General features: G+C 50.2%; 1 long non-coding RNA gene across 1 annotated transcript in view; it reads right to left on the reverse strand.

Annotated features, from left to right (window-relative positions):
• Positions 1-1,497: 1,497 nt before the first annotated feature.
• Positions 1,498-18,813, reverse strand: part of LOC130853014 (uncharacterized) — an 87,125-nt gene continuing 69,809 nt past the window's right edge. Inside the window, exon 5 of the long non-coding RNA XR_009053636.1 lies at positions 1,498-1,690. This is a non-coding gene — a long non-coding RNA (uncharacterized LOC130853014). The remainder of the gene's footprint in view (positions 1,691-18,813) is intronic.

Genomic DNA, 18,813 nt, shown 5'->3' on the forward strand with positions numbered 1-18,813 from the left:
CCTGCGTGACTGAACTTTGTACCCTTTGACAAATATCTCCCTGTTCCCCTCTCCCTGCCACCTCTAGCAAACACTCTCCTACTCTGTTTCTATGAATTGGACTTTTCTAGATTCCACATGTAAATGAGGTCATGCATTATTTGTCTTTCTGTGCCTGGTTTATTTCACTTAGTATAAGGTCCTTCAGGTTCATCCCTGTTGTCTCAAATGGCAGGATTTCCTTCTTTTTTAAGGCTGAATAATATTCCACCATATAGATGTGGATATAGATCATGTCTTCTTCATCCATTTGCCTGTCAATAGACACTTCAGTTTCCATACCTTGGCTATTGTGAATAATGCTGCAGTGAACATGGGAGTGCAGATAGCTCTTAGAGACCTTGATATTATTTCCTCTGAAAATATAACCAGAAGTGGGTTTGCTGAGTCATATGGTAGCTCTATTTTTAGTGTTTAGAGAAACCTCCATGCTGTTTTCTATAATGGCTACACCAATTTACATCAATGCTTTGGAACAGCCCCCCAAGTGAGCCTGGCAGGGGGGTGCTGTGGCAGGGTCAGTGATCCTAGGTGCCATCACAGTTACTTGGCTTAGCTCACTACCTGAAGTGTGAGCCTCACCTGCAGCGTCAGCCTCACCTGGGAGCTTGTAGGAAATGCAGACCCTCAGCCCCCGCCAGAAACCCTCTGAATGAGAATCTGCTTGTTAAAAAGACTCCCAGGTGACCCCATGTACATATCAGTGTATGAGAATCCCTGCCTTAGATGGTCCCTGCGTCCTCCCCCCTCCAGCAGGTGACCACTGCCTCTTGTGTACTTCATCACCCTCCTGCCCTTTTTTGTGGTTTCACCTGAACCATCATGCTGAATTTGCCTGCTTTGGTTCTTTATAGAAGTGAGATCACTCAGCACACGTTCTTCTGCGATACTTTTTTTTTTTTGGCCCCTCATTTTAAATTTCTTTATTTTATTTTTTATTTTTGGCCACGCCATGCAACTTGTGGGATCCTAATTCTCAGACCAGGGATCGAACCCCATGACCCCTGCATTGGAAGCACGGAGTCTTAACCACTGGACCACCAGGGAGGTCCCTGGCCCGAATTTTATTTTGTAGATTTGTCCATGTTGTGTTGCTATAGCATCCCCATTGTGCACTGCTGTATACTACTCAAGTGTGTGAATACACCCCAGGGTACTTGTACGTGCAGAAAATGGATACCTGGATTATTTCCAGTTGCTGTTACTTGGGGTTGTTGTTTGGCAGTGTGTTGTTTGCTCCTACACTCATATTTAGCGATTTCTGCTGGTGCATGTGTGCCAGAGTTTCTCTGTGGGATAGGCAGCCAGTGGGAGTGCTGTCTGGCTTGTTCAGTCGTGTCAGGTGCCCCGCTTACCCTCTCCCTGTGCCCACAGCTTCTCCTCCTCTCTTTGTCCCCCACCCCCACCCCTTCCCCAGAGAACAGAACAGCAGAGCCTCTTCGTTAGCTGCTGCTTCCCACACTGGGGCCACCGTGTTTCCCTGAGGACAGGTATCTGGGATGTGTCTTTTACCCCCTCCGCCTCTCCTCTTCCCTTCTCTTCTCCTCTGTCTTGGCAGCCCAGGCAGCTTGGGAGGAGGCGTGTCTGGATTTTCCTGGCTCCAGCCTGGGCTCAGGCAGAGGGACTGTCAGGAGCTTGAGGGACTTGGGGGCTGATAAGGGAAAAAGACTGTATTACTTGGGAGATCAGGATTGCCATATAGACATTACGAATAAGAAAAAAAATGTCAAATTGTAAAAAGAAAAAAACTATTAGGGTTCTCCAGAGAAATAGAAAGTAGGAGATATAGATATATAGATATAGATATATATAGAGAGAGTTATTATAGGAATTGGCTCATGTGGTTATGGAGGCCAAGAAGTCCCACAATCTACTGCCTGAACATTAGAAAACCAGGAGAGCTGGCACCATAATTCAGTGAGAGTTCAGAGGCCTGTGAAGGGGGCCTGCTGGTTAAAGTCCCAAAGTCTGAAGGCCTGAGAACCAAGAACTCTGATGTCCAAGGGCAGGAAAGATGGATGTCCCAGTTCAAGAAGAAAGAGACAAAATTCGCACTTTCTCCACCTATTTTTCCTATTTGGGCCCTCCCTCAGCAGATGGGATGATGTCCGCCCACTTTGGTGAGGGTGATCTTCTTAACTCAGTCTTCTGATTCAAATGCTAATCTCCTCTGTAAACACCCTCAGGGATGCCCCAGAAACACTGTTTTACCAGCTCTCTGAACATCTCTTAGCCCAGTCCAGTTGACACATAAAATGAAGCATCACAAGTGCATAACCATGGAGAGCAGTAGCACAAGCTTTATGGAATGGTACTTGGACGGGGTTGCAAGAGAAGGGAGGCCCTTCATCGCATGAGACCATCCAAAGTTTGTGGCAAGGGGACCATCATCCAGAGGGGAGGAGGATGAGGGCACTCCCGGGGAGAAATGGGGACACGAGGAGGGGCTTATGTGTCTAGGTACTGTCACTCTGCAGCACAACAGGGACTCTCTGGGTCTGAGCCCTGTTCTATCAATGGCCAGCAGCTGTGGGGGAGGTTTTGTGGGAATAGGCAAAGCTAGTTAGGCAGGGCCTAAATAGTTAAAAATCTGCTCATTTGGGCTATTTTTTAAACTATTAGATGTGTAACAATTTGAGATCAGGGCTGGCAGTCTTTTGAGCTAAGCAGGTCTCGGCCTGCAGTGGAGAGATAAATAACCTAGGGGCCAATCCACAGAGGTCATCTTTGGCTAATTTATATATATAACAAGGACTCCAGGAGATAGAGCCAGATGAAGGCCTCTTTTAGTCTAGAACCCACAGCCCCTACCAGGTTCAGGGTGGGTCTGAGATGAGTCACACAGCCTGACAAGCCTCCATTTACATTGCTGTAAAAATAGTTTATAAGAAGCAGCATGCACAGTATTCCCTCCTTTTGCTGCAAACACCTCCTATGTACCAGGCCCTGTGCTGGTTCCCGTGTCTGCCTCCTGAAGCTCTGGGAGCACTGGACGCTGTCCAGTGTAGCCAGGACCCTGAGGGGCTTTACCAGCTTAAGCTCTCCTGCAGCCCTCCTGAAACCTCTACTGGCCTCCTCTCACTTACAACCCACAACCTTCTCAAGTGTTCACTTACAACCCACAACCTTCTCAAGTGTTGTCCGTGCAAATGCCCTTTCCAGAGAGGCATCAAGGCAGAATGGGAAGGAACTTTGGAGTCAGTTGTCCAATGTTTGCAACAGCAAACACGAATGGAGCATTTACCACTGAACAGACACGGCATCAAGCATTTCCTCCAAACATTGTCTCCTTTTGTCTCCACAACAAACTTCAATTGAATTAGGTCCTATTCTCTGCATACATAGGGATGTGTGCGTATTTGTAAACAGAAGGTAGCACACTATGCATGCAGTTCTGCACCTTGATTTTTTTTTTTCTCTCAACAATGTTCCCTGTAGATTATTCCATTTCATTACATATAGAGCATTTCAGTGTATGGTTATACTATAATTTAGCACACAAACCTCTCTTGATGGAGATTTAGATTTCTTCCAATATTCCTTTTACTCAGTTTATTTTTTGGAAAAATTCCTAGAAGATAAACCTCAGCATCACTTTAAGTAACTCAAGGAATTGGAGCCACTGGGGTGCGATCCAGGTGGGAAGGAAACTCAGACTATGATTCTTGGAGGAGGAAGGGATGAGAAAGAAGGGGAGGAGGTTGCTGAGAGGGGAGGTAGGAGGGAGAGGGGTAGAGTAGGTGGAGGGGTCCCATTTTCGGAGGTAGCAGAGTAGAGCCGGGGCTGGACAGAGCTGTGGGCTGCATCCCAAGGGATGCTTTTGGGCTGCTCAGGTGGGTGTCATCAAGGAAGCAGTGGTGGAAGCCATCTATCCAGTGTGTTTCCACCTTTCCAAAGTCTGTTCCAAATTAGCCTGCTTTACCTCTCCCTGTACCTCCTCCCTCTGCAAGCCACCCCTCACCCCCACTACGCTCAGCCTGGGAAAAACCAGTCAGAATTAATAAAAGCAGCAGATTGCTTAGAGACGAAGGGCGAGGGATGGAGACAGTTTGGGGGCCTGATATTTCCCTCATGTGCAATAATCTGGTGGTGAGATCTTTTCCCTTTCCTGGAGACTTTATTAATATTAGCTCCTAATGCATAATTACCTGGCAAGCCCAGGGGGCTGATGCATGGGTCCCCGCCCCCTCTCCTCTCCCCTGGGCCAGACCACCTGCTCCCCGGGGCCCCAGGAGGGCAGAGGTTCTGGCAGAGGAGGCAGAGTTGGCTCTTCTCACATAGGTGGAGCCATTACGGTGGCCTGGGCTGCTGAGCTTCTGGCCTCCTGCTGACCTTGAGCATTTCACTGCCCTCCATAACCCCAGAGGTGACTGTATTTTTCTGTAACTAAGCCTAATTTCTACTACAGGCTGCCATTCAGCCAGAAATCTGAAACATAATATACGGCAGTTCAGGATCCTTCTGCTTGCCCTGGCATTCTGTCACAATCCAGGGAGGCCTAGGTGTGGGGGAATGGAGGGTGGGTCCCCCGATGCTTCAGTGTCAGGGAAGGACTGTCATCTGTCCACCTGTCACATCCTCATTCCAGTGATGTCTCAGCCTCTGCCACCCCACCATCGTCATTTGCATCACAGCACCTGACCCCATGGCCCTTCCAGATCCCCTGTCATTTCCCACACTGCCCTGGAGACTCCACACAGGCATTTTTTCTGCTCCCACATGATGCCAGGCAGAGGGAAACTTGGGGGTCCCGCCAGGTGGCTAGGGGGAACAGTAGGTATAGATCCTCTCTGCCCTGGGAGTTCTCACACACGATGGGGGTAAGAGAGGCAGGGAAGCAGCAGCAGGGTCTGTCCTCTAGGACCCATGAATTCTGTCTTGCCCTTTCACTCTTCTCACCTCCTCCTTGCCAGGCAAGGAGACTCTTGGCAGAGTCTGGGGAAACAGTGGGGCACCATCTAGCAAAGGTCTCCAGCTACACCTGTAATCTGCTGCTTCTACCCCAAGTTGTTCAGGAATTGACTTTGTTCTGCTGTACATCCTGGTGGTCAAAGAGGGGAAGGGAAGTGGAAATCGGAAACACCAGGGAGAGATCAGCCGTATTAAGCCCATGAGAGGCAGAGTAGCTTAGTGATTACAGTAAGTGGGGGTTCTGGAGTCAGATGGCCTAGGTTCAAATCCTGCTCTGCTGCCTGCCAGCTGTGCAACCTCAGGCAAGTTACTTCACCTCTCTGGTCTTTGGTTTCTTCTTCCATTGACACCGACAGTGTTTGCCATAGTCAAGATTAAACAAGGTAGCACATACAAAGTGCTTGGCACAGTGCCTTCCCTAGGAAACCTTCAGAGATCATTATTAGTCCCTTAAAAACCATCCCCCCTGCCCCCTTAGATAAAACTACAATGTTTGATGAGTATTTGATTAATATCTGTCTCCCCTGTCACACTACAGTCTCCAAGAGGGTAGGGACAGGGTTGCTTTACTGGGCTGCTTGCTGGTTTGGGGGTCACAATTGTGTAGCCCCAGTGCTGACACTCTGGAGATCTTCCTGTTCCTATTTGCCTCCCTGCCAGCTCTGCACATGCCTGACCTTTCCCACCTGTCCTGCTCATGCCTCTTCCAGGAAGCCTTCCCTGATATGCTAATTTAGATAAATCTTCCCCCACTAACACCCCCTGGGTCCCCACAGCCCCCATTGAAAGTGTGGCTCCACCTTCCACACCCAGAGCAAACCCCTTGAGGTCAGGAGCCGCGTCCAGCTCACCTCTATCTCCTGGACTGGATCCAGCTGAGGGGCTCCAAGTAAAGCTGACCTTTTGCCTTTATTTGAGCCCCACAAAAGCTCAGAGAAGAAGACAAAGCAGATCCTATCCCCGTGGATAGGATGGGGGGTGGAACTAAAGCTCAGGGAGATTAAGTGACTTGCTCAATATCACACTGCTCTTTGTGGGGGGTGGGGGACTGGGGGTTGGGCCGAGTTCCTGGGGGTCTACCCTGTGCACATCTCTGTCACCACTCACCTTCCTCACCTTCACCACGATGGCAATCAGAAGCTGAAGGCCCGGGAAGGAGAAGGAACTCATCAAGGCCACACAGCAAGCCTGGCTCAGAGCCCTGGGATTGGGGCCGCCAGGCTCGGTCCTTAGCTTTGAGACCAGGATCTCAGGGTCCTGGCTGGACCTCCCCTCTCTGGGCAACCAGAAGCCGGGACGCAAAGTTTCCAGCCAGGACCTCAGTCCATGATGGGCCAGGCCACCTGCTCTTTGCTGCTGGACTGAAAGGCAGCTCACTCTGCCCCCTGGCTGGGCTGACCTAGATCAGCAGAAAATAACTCGCTCCGGTAAAATCATCGACTCCCTGCCCTGTCCCCTAAGCACATCCACTGAGCCCAGCTTGGGCCCAAGCCCTCAACTCAGCAGGAACTGGGAGCACAAAGAGAATGAAACTCCCTGGGTGGGGACCGTGGCCTGAAATGGGCACCACACCTTTCCTGTCTCTCCTGGAGCCATGGAACTGTCGTTTAGTCTCATTTCATCCTCACAGTAACCAGGAGGTGGACATTATTGGCCCCATTTTTCTGAGGACAAACCTAAGGCTCAGAGATGGGAAATGATTCACCTAAGCTCACACAGGGCAAGAACAATGCTGGTCTGCCAGACTCTAGAGTGGGTGCTGGTTTCATGGTCTGCATTGTGCTTCAGAAGGTTCTGAAGTCCTGCTTAGGGCCCCTTCCTCCAGGAGATCCTGAGCCCTGGTCTCACAGAGACTTGGCCTCCTTGGGCACTTGCAACCTTGGTTTTATCTCCTGTCTGCCCCCATACTCACTCTGCCTGGCAGGCTAGGGTGCTGGCTAAGGGCTCAGGCTCTGGGCTGCAGTGTCCTGGTATTGGATCCTGGCTCCACTCCTTAGAAACTGATTTGGGCCAGTGACAACCTCAGTTTTCTCATCTGTAAAATGGGACTAATAATAATAGCATCCACTTCCTGGGTTGTTGCAAGGTGGCTGTGTGGGGACCTGTGGCACACAGGAGGGGTACAGTGAGTGCTGACTGCTACTGTTGGCCCTCTTCTCATGGTGGTAAGCTGGTTTTAAAGCAAAGCAACTGGCATCCAAGGACACTCCCCCCCCCCCCCCCGCCCCGCAATCATTCCCCCTTTCCTACCCTCTCCCAGCTGGACTGCAACTTCCTTGCAACTTCCTGTACCCCCCACATCCCAGCCCCGTGTTGAATCTTCTGTCACTGCTCAGGTGGCACTCATTGAGTGGGTGGGGGGTTGGAGTGCTGGCTGCCTTCAGGGGAAGAGAGGGATGCCAATGGCTGGAGTGGGAGGGGAGCTGTGTCCAGAGCAATCTCCTCCTCAGCTCTAGTAAGGGAGCTCCGGTGTGTGCTGGCTGTTTGTTGAGTAAGGAATGCACAAATGAACAAGCAGATGGTGGGAACTGTGGGCCCAGTGGTGGGTGGGGTGATTCTAGAAACCAGACTGTGGTCAGCTGGGCTGCTTCCCAGTGAAGGTCACCCTATAAACCCTCTGGTTGGCTTTGGACAAGCCATCTACTGATGTCAGGGCAGAGGCTATGCATTCACTTCCAGCAGATGGCTGGCAATTACCCATTTGCATACTTCCCATGATGGGGAGCTCCTTCCCACCTCCCTCACAAGCAGCCCACTGTATCCTGGATATGCAGACAGTATGGGAGGTCTTATTTAGCTTAAGCTGAGGTTGGCCTCCTTGTCACTTCTATCCCATGGTTTTAGCTTTGCCCTTGGAGCCACCCTGGACATTGCTGTCCCTTCTCCCACACACCTTCCTTAAGTTGGGCTGAGAGCTTGGAGTCTGGGCCTGAGTGCATGAGTGTGACTCCTGTATCTGAAATTTTCTAGTAGCATGGCCTGAAATCAGTTATCTTTCCTCTCTAAGCTTCAGTTTCATCTTCCACAAAATGTGTGTTTTAAAAAAGATTCTGTAAAGAATGTTCTAGGCCAAGGAGCTCCTCAATACCAGATTCCCTTCCCTACATGTGAGAGGGAGTGGCAGAAGTGGCCTCAACCTACCAGGATCCTGCCACCCCTTTTTCAGAGGGCAATGGGGAGCCATAGAAGCCTTTAGACCAGAGGCATGGGCTGACCTGAGGTGATCTCCATCTGTTATTTTACCACACTCTCAGTCAGGGCTAAAGGGGCTCAGATGGGGCAAGAGTCCTATGATCAGGGGCTCAGAGGAGACTTCCTTGAAAGTCTGAGGGGACCCAGAGCTCACTGATGTTGGCACAGCTCCTGAATATTTGCCCTGGCAAAGCTGCACGCTCCAAGGCTAGTGTCTTTAGTGTCAAATGCTGTCTGTATTTGCTTCCTGGTGAAAGACAGAGTCATCACCAATTTCAGCCACATCAGTGGGTCCAGCAGGTGACAAGCCAGTGGCCCATGAGCCACCTCTTCCCAAGAGCTTGGAGGTGACAGGCCAAGAGCCTAGCAGTCGGCAAGGCAGGGCAGAAACCCCTTTCTAGCCTCCCAGGGCAAGGCAAGACCCAGCTCCCGAAGGGATTCTATCCCAGACAATCAGAGTCTCCTTTTGTTCACACAGGATCAGAAGGAAAGAGAAGGACCAAGGTACACATCCTGCATTTCCTGGCGGAAGCCAGAGTCTAAATACCTAGGTGTCAGTCCTGGCTTTCAGTGACATTCAGCAGATCCCTTAATTTCTGTGAGCTTCGGTTTCTATATCTATGTCATCTCTGCATCTACTGTCTCTATCTATCATCTATATCTATCTATCTATCTATCTATCTATCTATCTATCTATCTATCTAATTAAAAGCCCTTATTGATCTCAAGGGTTGTCATTAGCATCCAATAGGAGAATAGATTGAAACTGTAAAGCCCTTTACCTGTAAATGGAGTTATAATCACTGTGCATTTGTATATGGAGAGAATCCCAGATAGCATTTCAGTGAGATGTGGGGTCTTAGGAATGCCTTCCCCTCTCTGAGCCTCAGTTTCCTTGCCTCCATAGATATTCTCTGAGGCTCATCCAGCTCCAAAACGCCAGGTGGTGGATTCCTCCGTGGGAAAATGGACGTGCTGACAGGCCCTCTGTGTCTGCAACATGATCTCCCGTCTCAGGGGAAGCAGGCTCCCCGCCGGAGCGGCTGGTGATTAATACGCCCTGAGTGGGGCTCCTGACCCGCTGTCAGGGACATCAAGGTAAGTGCCCGTCAGCAGGCTGAGGCCTCCGTCGATGAATAAATAATAACAGCACTGAAGTAATGGGATCTGGGGAGGCTGCTTAGGATAATGGAGCGACAGATGACGTGGCGTCGAACCCCAGGGACCAGAGCTGCCGGATGAGCTGGCAGGAGGGGTGGCAGGAACACGGGTGTGTGCACATCCCAGTAGTGGTCCGTCTGCCGACCGTGACAGCGATAACCCCTGGCTGGTCCTGGATGACTCTGCGGCACAGTGGTTCATGTTACAGCCACGAGTGCAGGCTTTGGGGACACAGAGACCCGGTGCCCCTCTACATGGCTGAGCCTCAGCTGGTTTCCACATCCGCACAATGGTCATGATGGGGGGGGTTGGGAACGAGGAGGGTTGTGCATCATGAGCCCCCGCTAGTGCTGGCGTCTCTGTCCCCCGAGTGCTCACACTCCGTTCAGCTCACTGAATCCTTAACTCAAAACTGCCGTGTGGAGCAGGCCAGGCAGGGATGGTGCGCATGCTGCTTTGGGCCCAGCTGCGTGCTTAGGTGACACTGGGGAGTCGATCTAAGTCCCGGAGGGTCTCACAGTCATGAGGGAGGGGTGGGCAAGGCAAAGGGTGCATCCTCAAAATAGACCCCTAAGTGAGAGCCGCAGTGAGATATCTCTATGCACTAGCACAGCCCAATGAAAAACGCTGACCATACCTTTTGTGTTGGCAAGGATGTGGGTCACCTGGAACTCACACATTGCTGATGAAAATGTAAAATGGTACAACTGTTTCACAAAAGGTGTGACACTTTCTCCTAAGTCCAAACATAACTGTCCTTGACCCAGCAATTCCACCCCTGAGCGTTAGCCAAGAGAAACGAAAACACACATCTACACAAAGACTTACACATAGCTTTGCTTATAATGGCCAAAGCCTAAAAACACCCAAATGTCTATTGACAGGTGAAAGGATCAATACATTGAAGTATATCCATGCATTGGAATACTGCAAAGCTACCAATACATGAAACAACACTGATCAGCCTCAGAGATAATATGCCAAATGAAAGAATCCAGACACCAAAGAGTACATACTGGGACTTCCCTGGTGGTCCAGTGGTTAAGACTTCACCTTCCAACACAGGGGCTGCGGGTTTGATCCCTGGTTGGGGAGCTAAGATCGCACATGCCTGGGGGCCAAAAAACCAAAACAGAAAACAGAAGCAACATTGTAACAAATTCAATAAACACATGTAAAATGGTCCACATCAAAAAAAAAAAGATCTTTAAAAAAAAAAAGTGTATACTGCGTGATGTCATTTACGTGAAATCCTAGAAAAGGGAAATCTAGTCACTAGTGACAGAAAGTAGATCAGAGGTTGCTTTCTGGGGCCAGGTTAGGGTGGGAAGACTAACCGCAGAGGGCAAGAGGGGACTTTCTGAGGTGATAGAAAGGTTCTCTAGCTTGACTGTGGTGGTGGTTACATGAGTATACACATTTGCCACAACTCATAGAACTCTACCTTTCTCTGGGTGTATTTCATTGTATATAAACCTCACTTCCAAAAGGTTGATCAAAAACCAAATCAAAACAAAACACAAGCATCAAAAAACAAAATTACTGACCAGAGTAATCCAAACAGCTGGCGAACCCGAAAAGCATATGACTTCAAAGAGTGACCAACTAGAAGCTCCCATACAAGCAACCCATTTGGCATGAGGTCGGTGTCTGACTTAGAGGGAGGGAGAGGCTGTGCTCTCTCTGAGCTGGCTAAGCCATGGTGCCAGGGGGCATGGGTCCATCGCTGAGCTCTGATGGAGGTACAGGCCCTCCTCATGGGCCAGTCTCCTGTTCCCTCCTCCCCAGAAGTGCTCCTCCAGCTGAAGATCAGCCAGCTCAGGGCTGCCAATAGCCCGCACAACTTCTTCATGAAAGTTCAAAAAGGCTCCTCAGGGCTTCCTAGTTTGTGCAGTGGTTAAGAATCTGCCTGCTAATGCAGGGGACACGGGTTCAATCCCTGGGCCAGGAAGATCCCACATGCCGTGGAGCAACTAAGCCCGTGAGCCACAACTACTGAGCCTATTTGCCGCAACTACTGAAGCCTGCACTCCTAGAGCCCGTGCTCCACAAGAAAAGAGGCCACTGCAATGAGAAACCCGTGCACTGCAACGAAGAGTAGCCCCCACTCACCACAACTAGAGAAAGCCCTCGTGCAGCAACAAAGACCCAATGCAGCCAAAAATAAAATAAATAATTTAAAAAATAAACCTTAAAAAAAAAGGGCTTCTCAGCTAGAGTCTTAGCTTACCAAGATGATGGTGACTTTGTGCAAAGAAAAAGGCTCCCCTTCCTCCAAGCAGACATAGCTCCTTCCCACTTGGTTAGCAGAGGGTGGAGTGGATTTCAGCCCCGGCTTTCCCCTTGATCCAGGCCTTTTGTACATGACTCTTCCTGGAGACTTTGGACTGAGCCACTATCCTAGAAACTGCTCTGTTCTGTCTGCCCTTGAGCAAGCCACTGCCCCTCTCTGGGCCTCAGATTCCACATTTGTCAAATGGAACCAAACAGTTGCAAAGATCTAATGAGATGAGAGAAAGGAAGTTGCTTTGAAAAGTGTGATATGATTGACAAATGCCAGTGTCTCTCTAGCACATTGGATGGATGGATGGATGGATAGATAGATGAACAGACAGATGGATGGACTGCTGAATGGGTGGGTGGGTAGATAAATGGATAGACAGATGACAAGATAATCTCTACATTCTAGTTCTAGGTTCTCTATACTCTCTGGAGCAGTGAAAGGCAGAGAGCGAGATTTGGGGCCCACTCATCAGTGTCTTCTGACCTCCCTTTTGGTCCTCCCCGACCCCCACCCCGCCATACTGCCACCATTCCCAAATATGTGAATCCCTGGCTTGTGACCATTGGGACTTCAAATGCCATGGGCAGTCCCTCTGCTCAGGCCAGTGGAAAGAGTTGGGCATGTGAATTATAGGAGTTAAAGAAATAAGCCTGCTCCTCCCCCAGCCAGGGCCCCTCTTCCATGGGGTGGAGGGCCCTGGCTAAGGAGCTTCTTTTTCTAGGCCCTGATCTATAATGAGATACTGATTATTCTTGTCTCTTAGTCTCTTTCGTGGATGGACAGAGATGAGACAATTAAAAGCGTGTTCCCAGCCACCCTGGAGAGATTCAATGAATAATAACAGACTTCCAGCTGCAGTCTGGCTCAGACCTTGGGAACAGCCAGCTCCAAAAAGGCTTACAGGGCCCAGTGGAATGACTTAATTTTCTGGAGAACAATGGGCAGGAGGGAACAGAGGGCCTGCCCTCCCTTTAACAGGTGGAGTGCTGAGTGTCTCCTACAGGAGGGGCCACTGTTCTCTGACTCCCCCAGCCTGCTGCCCAGGGCCACGCTGGAAGAGTCAGGGCAGGGGCTGCAGAGAGCAGGGACTCTGTAGTCAGGTGGAGCAGGGCCACATTGCAGCTCTGGCGCTGCCCAACCTGTGTGGCCTCAGGATGAGTCTGAGCCTCTCTGACCTCCTATTTCTGCATGTGTGTGATGGGTTGAAGATGAAGGCCCACCCTCACAGGCCCACCCCACCTGAGCACAGGTGAGATGCTCTGGTGTATCTGGGAGAAGCCCATTTCATGCTTCTCAGTGTCACAGGAGTGAAACCAGAGGGAAGTAGCTCACCCAAGGTCACTGGGCCCTGGAACTCTGGTCTCAGGACTCCTCAGCTGGAATCTTTGCCTGGTAGCGCTCCCTTGTCCTTGTAGGCTCCACCCATGTGCCTGTCCTTGAGAGCTTTCCTGAGCCCCTAGAATAAGTGAAGTCCCTCTGCCCCATCCTGCATGGATACTGGAGCACATCTCAAATGAACTTGTTTCCCTTGAACATCTGTGCTCCAGGAAACGGAGCATCCCCCAAGGGCATTTTGGAGGTATCCCCAGTGCCTAGCGCAGTGCCCGTGCCTAATAAATACTAACTAAACTACCTTGAACCGTTCTTTGCAATGCTCCCACCCCAGCCTTTCAGCTCCCAAGTGTAGGTCAGGGGGAGTTCCTGCTTGGAGGGTGGGGCAGAGGATGGTCAGAACTGCCCGCAGGCAGGCCGTGGACTTCCAGGCAGAGGCGATCAAGCCCTTGTCCTAACTCTAGCTCTGCCCAGGCAGCACTGGTCTCCACTGACCAGCCAGCTGGTGTTCTTACTGGAAAGTGCAAAAATAGCTGCACACCAGAGCCCATGGCAGTAAGGTGAAGATGGATGGAGAGCCAGGAGAACAACGAGCTAATTAGGGGAGGTGAGTGATGAGCTGACGCCAGGTGTTTACTTAGTAAGCAGGAGTTTGGGGGTGAGGACAAGCGTGTGCATCAGTCTCACCCTGGCACGTGGCTGGGGTCCAGGCTCCCCTGCCCCTGTCTCTGCCCTGGGCTAGGGGGCCACCTTCCTGAGGCCCCTGTGTCTCAGAGAACTGGGTGGGGAACTGTATCCCCTCCCACGGAGGCCAGGTATTCCAGGTTCATCTCCCATCAACTCCTGCCTCCTCCTTCCTCACCCCATTCTTCATCTCCTGGGCCCAGGTCTCCAGGGTAGAGGAAAGAAGCTGAGCATCCAGGGTCCTTGATTTCAGGCCCTCTGTCAGGCTTTAGTCAGCACAGCACTTGACAGCTCACCAAGATCACACAAACCACATCAAACCCCAGACCCCCTCCTGTTAGGCAGAGCAGAGACAAGGATCTCCATTTCAGAGACAGGAAAAGTGGAGGCCCGGACAGCATGTGAAAGGGCTGGGATACAAACCTGGGTCTTCCGACTCCCAGGTCAGTGACTTTTCCTCATCTGAGCTCTGCTGCCACATTGCCTGCCCCCTCAGGGCCTCAGTTTCCCCATTTGCACGAAAGAGGATTTCTTGAAGGAACATCAGCTCCCTTCACCCTGCCTATCACCAACTCCTCAATGATGTGGCCCAGAAGAGCCATGGCTGTCAAGAAGGGCAGGGCCACAGCTCATCCCATAGGTCCATCCATAGCCTTTTTCCCAGACTTCCTGGTACCCATTCATCCAATCTTGCACCTTCTGTGACCTTGATCAACCAGTTAAGCTATTTGGCACTGCCCAAGAGTCCACATATGTGTATCACAGCCTGTCTCCCTCCCATGGCCACATGCACTGCATGCAAATTTGCCCATGGGAGGATTTGCCCTCAACACTGTCCTTCAGGCCCACTGAGTGGGGCTGTAGTGCAGGGCTAGCACTGACTTACTGCACTGATCTGAATTTTTTCTTGCTCTATCAGTTGGTCCTAGAGATTACCATATGCAGACGTAAGTCCAAGTTGAAGGAAGTGCATTTTTGGTGCAGTGGAATTTTGGACCACCTTGTCATGTACTTTCTTGGGCATTTTCTTATTTGGGATGCTCCTGCAAGCCAGAGGATTCATCACCCCACTGACCAGCCATGGGCTCCTGTGGCTGCTGGGTTGACGAGTGACCCAGCTCCAGGTGCCGTCCTTGGGCTTGCTTGGCTTTCTAAGGCCAGTCTGGCACTTAGTCTGAGTTCTCCTGGAAACAGAACCTGGGGAAAGTCTTGCTTGTAGGTGGTTTGGGGGAAGGTGGTCCCAGGGAGCAGGTGGAAGGAACAGAGTCAGCAAAATAGGGAAGGAGGGAGCTAATAAATGCTGTGTTATCAGATTGGCAACTGCTACAGATAATTGGGGCTCCATCTGAGAAGCCTTATGAAATGGTTCACAACTGTCCCAGAGTGCAATAGACACTGGGAATATTTATCCACCAGCTTCCATCTCCCAGTGGTCACAGGTTGCCCTACATGTGTTAACTGCCCCTTAAACACACACACACACACTCTTCTGGTTGCACATGCAGGAGTGCCACATGGGTTTCTGAAGGTGTCCCATGCATAGCGAGTGGCATTGCTCATACCTGGAGTAAGGGGGTCATTGCAGGTTGCACCTGAGGGAAGCTGGCCAGACCTGTGCAGAACGGATCACCCCAGCAGTGGCTGGAGTGAGAGGTGTGGCTGAGTGAATCGAGGTGTGTACATAGATGCCTGCTTCAAGGTGTAAAGGCAGAACTCAAACTAGACATCTTCAGTGCAGGCAAAGGCTGAGAGGCTGACAATCGACCTCAGCCTGTGACCCCATGCCTTCCTGGGGCCATGCGCGCCCTGTGACCATGACACCTCTGTGCAAAGAAGCCCCAAGAGTTACTCAGGAGTAGGTGGAGGATAGCCAGAGGCTGACCAGAGGGTCTGCGCTCACTCTGGGGGAGGCATGGGGGATAATAGTGAAGCCCATGGGAGGGACCTGTGTCTGCCTTTGAAAAATGGTCCTCTTGTTCCTGTCTCACCATAATGAATGGGGCCTGGTCAGGAGCCACTAGTGAGGCCTGCACACATCAGCCATGAGGCCAGGAGACGCCCAGAAAGGCTTTCCTGTCTGCCACAGCAGACCTGTCCTGTTGGTGTAATTAACCTGCGCTAATGGAGTGAGCCCACGGCTCGCTGTGAGGTGGGCTTTCAGGACCGCTGGGGCCCAGGGAGGATGCCTGTGATGCCCCCTGCTCTCCCCACACCAGCGTTCCCCTGATTCATGGCCCCTCCCTGGCCTGGGTCACATTGGGAGTTCCTGTGGTGGGGAGGGGAGAGGGAGCAGTGAGGATCCGAGGGCATCTTGGGTGTGGCCAAGAAAGCCCACAGCACCCCTGCCTCCACTCTGATGAATCACTGAACAGGAAATTCTCTCTCATTCTAGCCTAAGTATGCCCATGGCATCTGTGGCCCAGAACTCGGAGAACCTGATTTTTGTTCTGGAGTTTTAGGGTAGAATAAGTCTCAGCCCCACATCCTTCCCTCGTGACCCTCCTGGGAAATGAGGGTATTGGGGGCAGAGCGTGGCTCCTGGAGGACCCGATAAAAGCCAGCCTTCCCACACATCCAGAACCAGCCACGCACTCAGCCACTCAGCTAAGCCCTTCTAGGAGCAAGGGCCTTGGGGGAGACAGACTGGGTTCTGAGTAGCCCTGATCAAGTTCCTGCACCTCCCCAAGTCTCCATCTTCTCAGCTCTGACGAGGATGGACACGATTGCCTCACAGGGTTGTCACCAGGAAGAGAGCCGAGTTATGAACAGTACAGTGAATGATGGTTATTACTATTACTAATAACCAACAATGAACGGTGGTTGTTACGATAACAGGATGGAGATAGACAGGGCTATCCTGCTGGCCAGAGAACAATGTCCAAGGCCCACAGCTGAGAAGAGAGTTCAGTAAGGGCCCACATTCTGAGGCCAGAGAAACTGCAGCAGGGAACCACTTCCCGAAGGGCCCTCCATGACATGCCGGGGCAGCAGACCCACCACCACTACCACCACCGATGTCAGAGGAGACAGAGATCTAGAAAGAAGGGGGGTATTTTCCCTCCCAGATGCCAAAGATGAGGAGAACAAGACTAATATTGAGTTAAATGGGAGCTGCAGGTTTTAAATGAAAAAACTGGCTTTTAAATAGCAGGAGCGAGTCTATTTAACAATCAAGTCAGGAGGATGCAGTTAATGGAGCTCGCTACTCCGGGCTGGGGTGTAACAGAGCACAGTCAGTTATTGGCGGGAAAATTAAACCATTTCATGTTCCTATCCTTATCAAACATCATTATCATCATTTATTAATTAATGAATCAGTATATTCATTGAGTACCTGCTAGAGGCCATCCTTTTATTAGGTGCGCTGAGGATGCATAGTCAGGGAACTTTGCCCAATCATCTCCCAGCTCCCTGTCTACCTGGGGAGGGGATCTGGCCCTGTGCCCTCAGATAGAGGCCAGGCAGGCTGGGTGCCTGAGTGCCCTTAAAGAGTGATGGGCCAAGGGCCCCCACCAGAGTGGCTTCCTGTGGTACTAAAGGTACCACATCTGAAGAGTAAAGCAGGCAGAGAAGGGCCAGATCTGCAGCCACTTCCAGCTTGGCAGTAGGAGGTGCAGCCAACCTGGGCTGGTCCCCAGATCTCCATGGTCCCTGGTTCAACCATCTTGGGTGAAGCTGGTCATGGCAGTGAATTCTGCCCCAGGCTTAGTCCTGCCTCTCTGTCTCTCAGCCTCCAGAAGTAGGATGGTGAGTGGGCATCTCTCCAGATTCATGGAAGCCAGGGTCTGTCTCTGCCCTACCCCACATTCCTGCCTCATAGCTCCTCAGAACAGGGCCATCCTCTCATCTCCAGCCACTGCCAACTGACCATCCATCAATCTCTACCAAAGTCAGTGGGTGTCAGGTGGTTTAATAGGGACTTGTGTCTGTCTTGGACAAGACATTCCATGGTCCTAAGGACCCTGAACAATGCCTGACATATAACTGTCATTCAAGAAATAGTTGTCCAGTGAATGGACGACTAAATGGCTACTGTTTACTAAGTGCGTGTTATGAGCCAGAAGCTGGGCTAAATGCTCTACATGGACAATCTGAAGACAGGCCGTTGGAGGGGTTGAGAACTGTGGGGTCTGCTGGGAGCTTTGACCTTACTTTCTCCTGCTTCTCACCACCCCTAGCCTAATGAACCCAGGGAGAGATTGTGAATGGCTCACTCCCTTTAGAGCTTAGAGAGTCCTGAGGCTGAAGTGTCCATCCTGAGTCAGCATTAAGTCTTCTTTGTCTCCCTTCAATTTCATTTTTCTTGTTTAATGTTCAGCAAAAGGAAAAAGTTCCACTTTATATCAGATATTATATACCCAGAAATCCTATTATATTCTCCCAAGAATACTGTAACAAAGTCATAAGGCAGTTGACAAATTGGGGGAAATATTTGCAACAAATATAAGAAACAAAGAGTTAATAGTCTTACTACAAAGAGCTCTTCAAATCATTGGGAAAAAACAAGAATTCAAAGATTGATGGCCAGTAGACTAGAAGGAAATTTAAAGAAATCATCAGCTCCACTAATAATCCAAAAAATGCAAATTCAAAAGATAATAAGATGCAATTTATCACCTAGCAAACTGGCAAAGAGTCTCTAAACCCAATGTTGGTTGGATGTCAGAAAAAGATCATCATGATGGGACATTGTGGGTACGAGTGAAAACTGGCACATCCTTCTGGAGGGCGATTGAACAGGAAGATATGAAAATCTTTAAAGTGTTCACACTTTTTAACCCAGTGATCCTATTCCTAAGTGTTTATCCAAAGAAATGCCTTACGGATGCTTATGTAAATGCTGACGAAGTGTTATTAATAAATGCCTGGTTGTTCGACAGTAAAGGATTAGTCAAATGAATTGTGGGACCTCCCTACGCTGGAATACCATGCCCCATGAAGAATGATGGATAGGTGTTCACATCTTTAGGCCATCTTTAAAAAGGCTCAAGAAATTAGTAGCAATGGGGGGCCCCTTGGAAGGAGAATGAGGGCTGGGGGGACAGGGGAGGGAAGGAAATTTATTTTTCATTCCATCTTCTTTTGTATTGTTTGAATTATTTATCACATACATGTATTAACCATTAAAAATAAAATCAATTAAGATTTAAAAGACAAAATGATGTAGAAATACATTTTTGTCAGGAAAATAATTAAAATAGACTTTGAAC

Source organism: Hippopotamus amphibius, chromosome 5 (assembly GCF_030028045.1).
Source record: "Hippopotamus amphibius kiboko isolate mHipAmp2 chromosome 5, mHipAmp2.hap2, whole genome shotgun sequence".
In the NCBI taxonomy this organism is placed as follows: Eukaryota; Metazoa; Chordata; class Mammalia; order Artiodactyla; family Hippopotamidae; genus Hippopotamus; species Hippopotamus amphibius.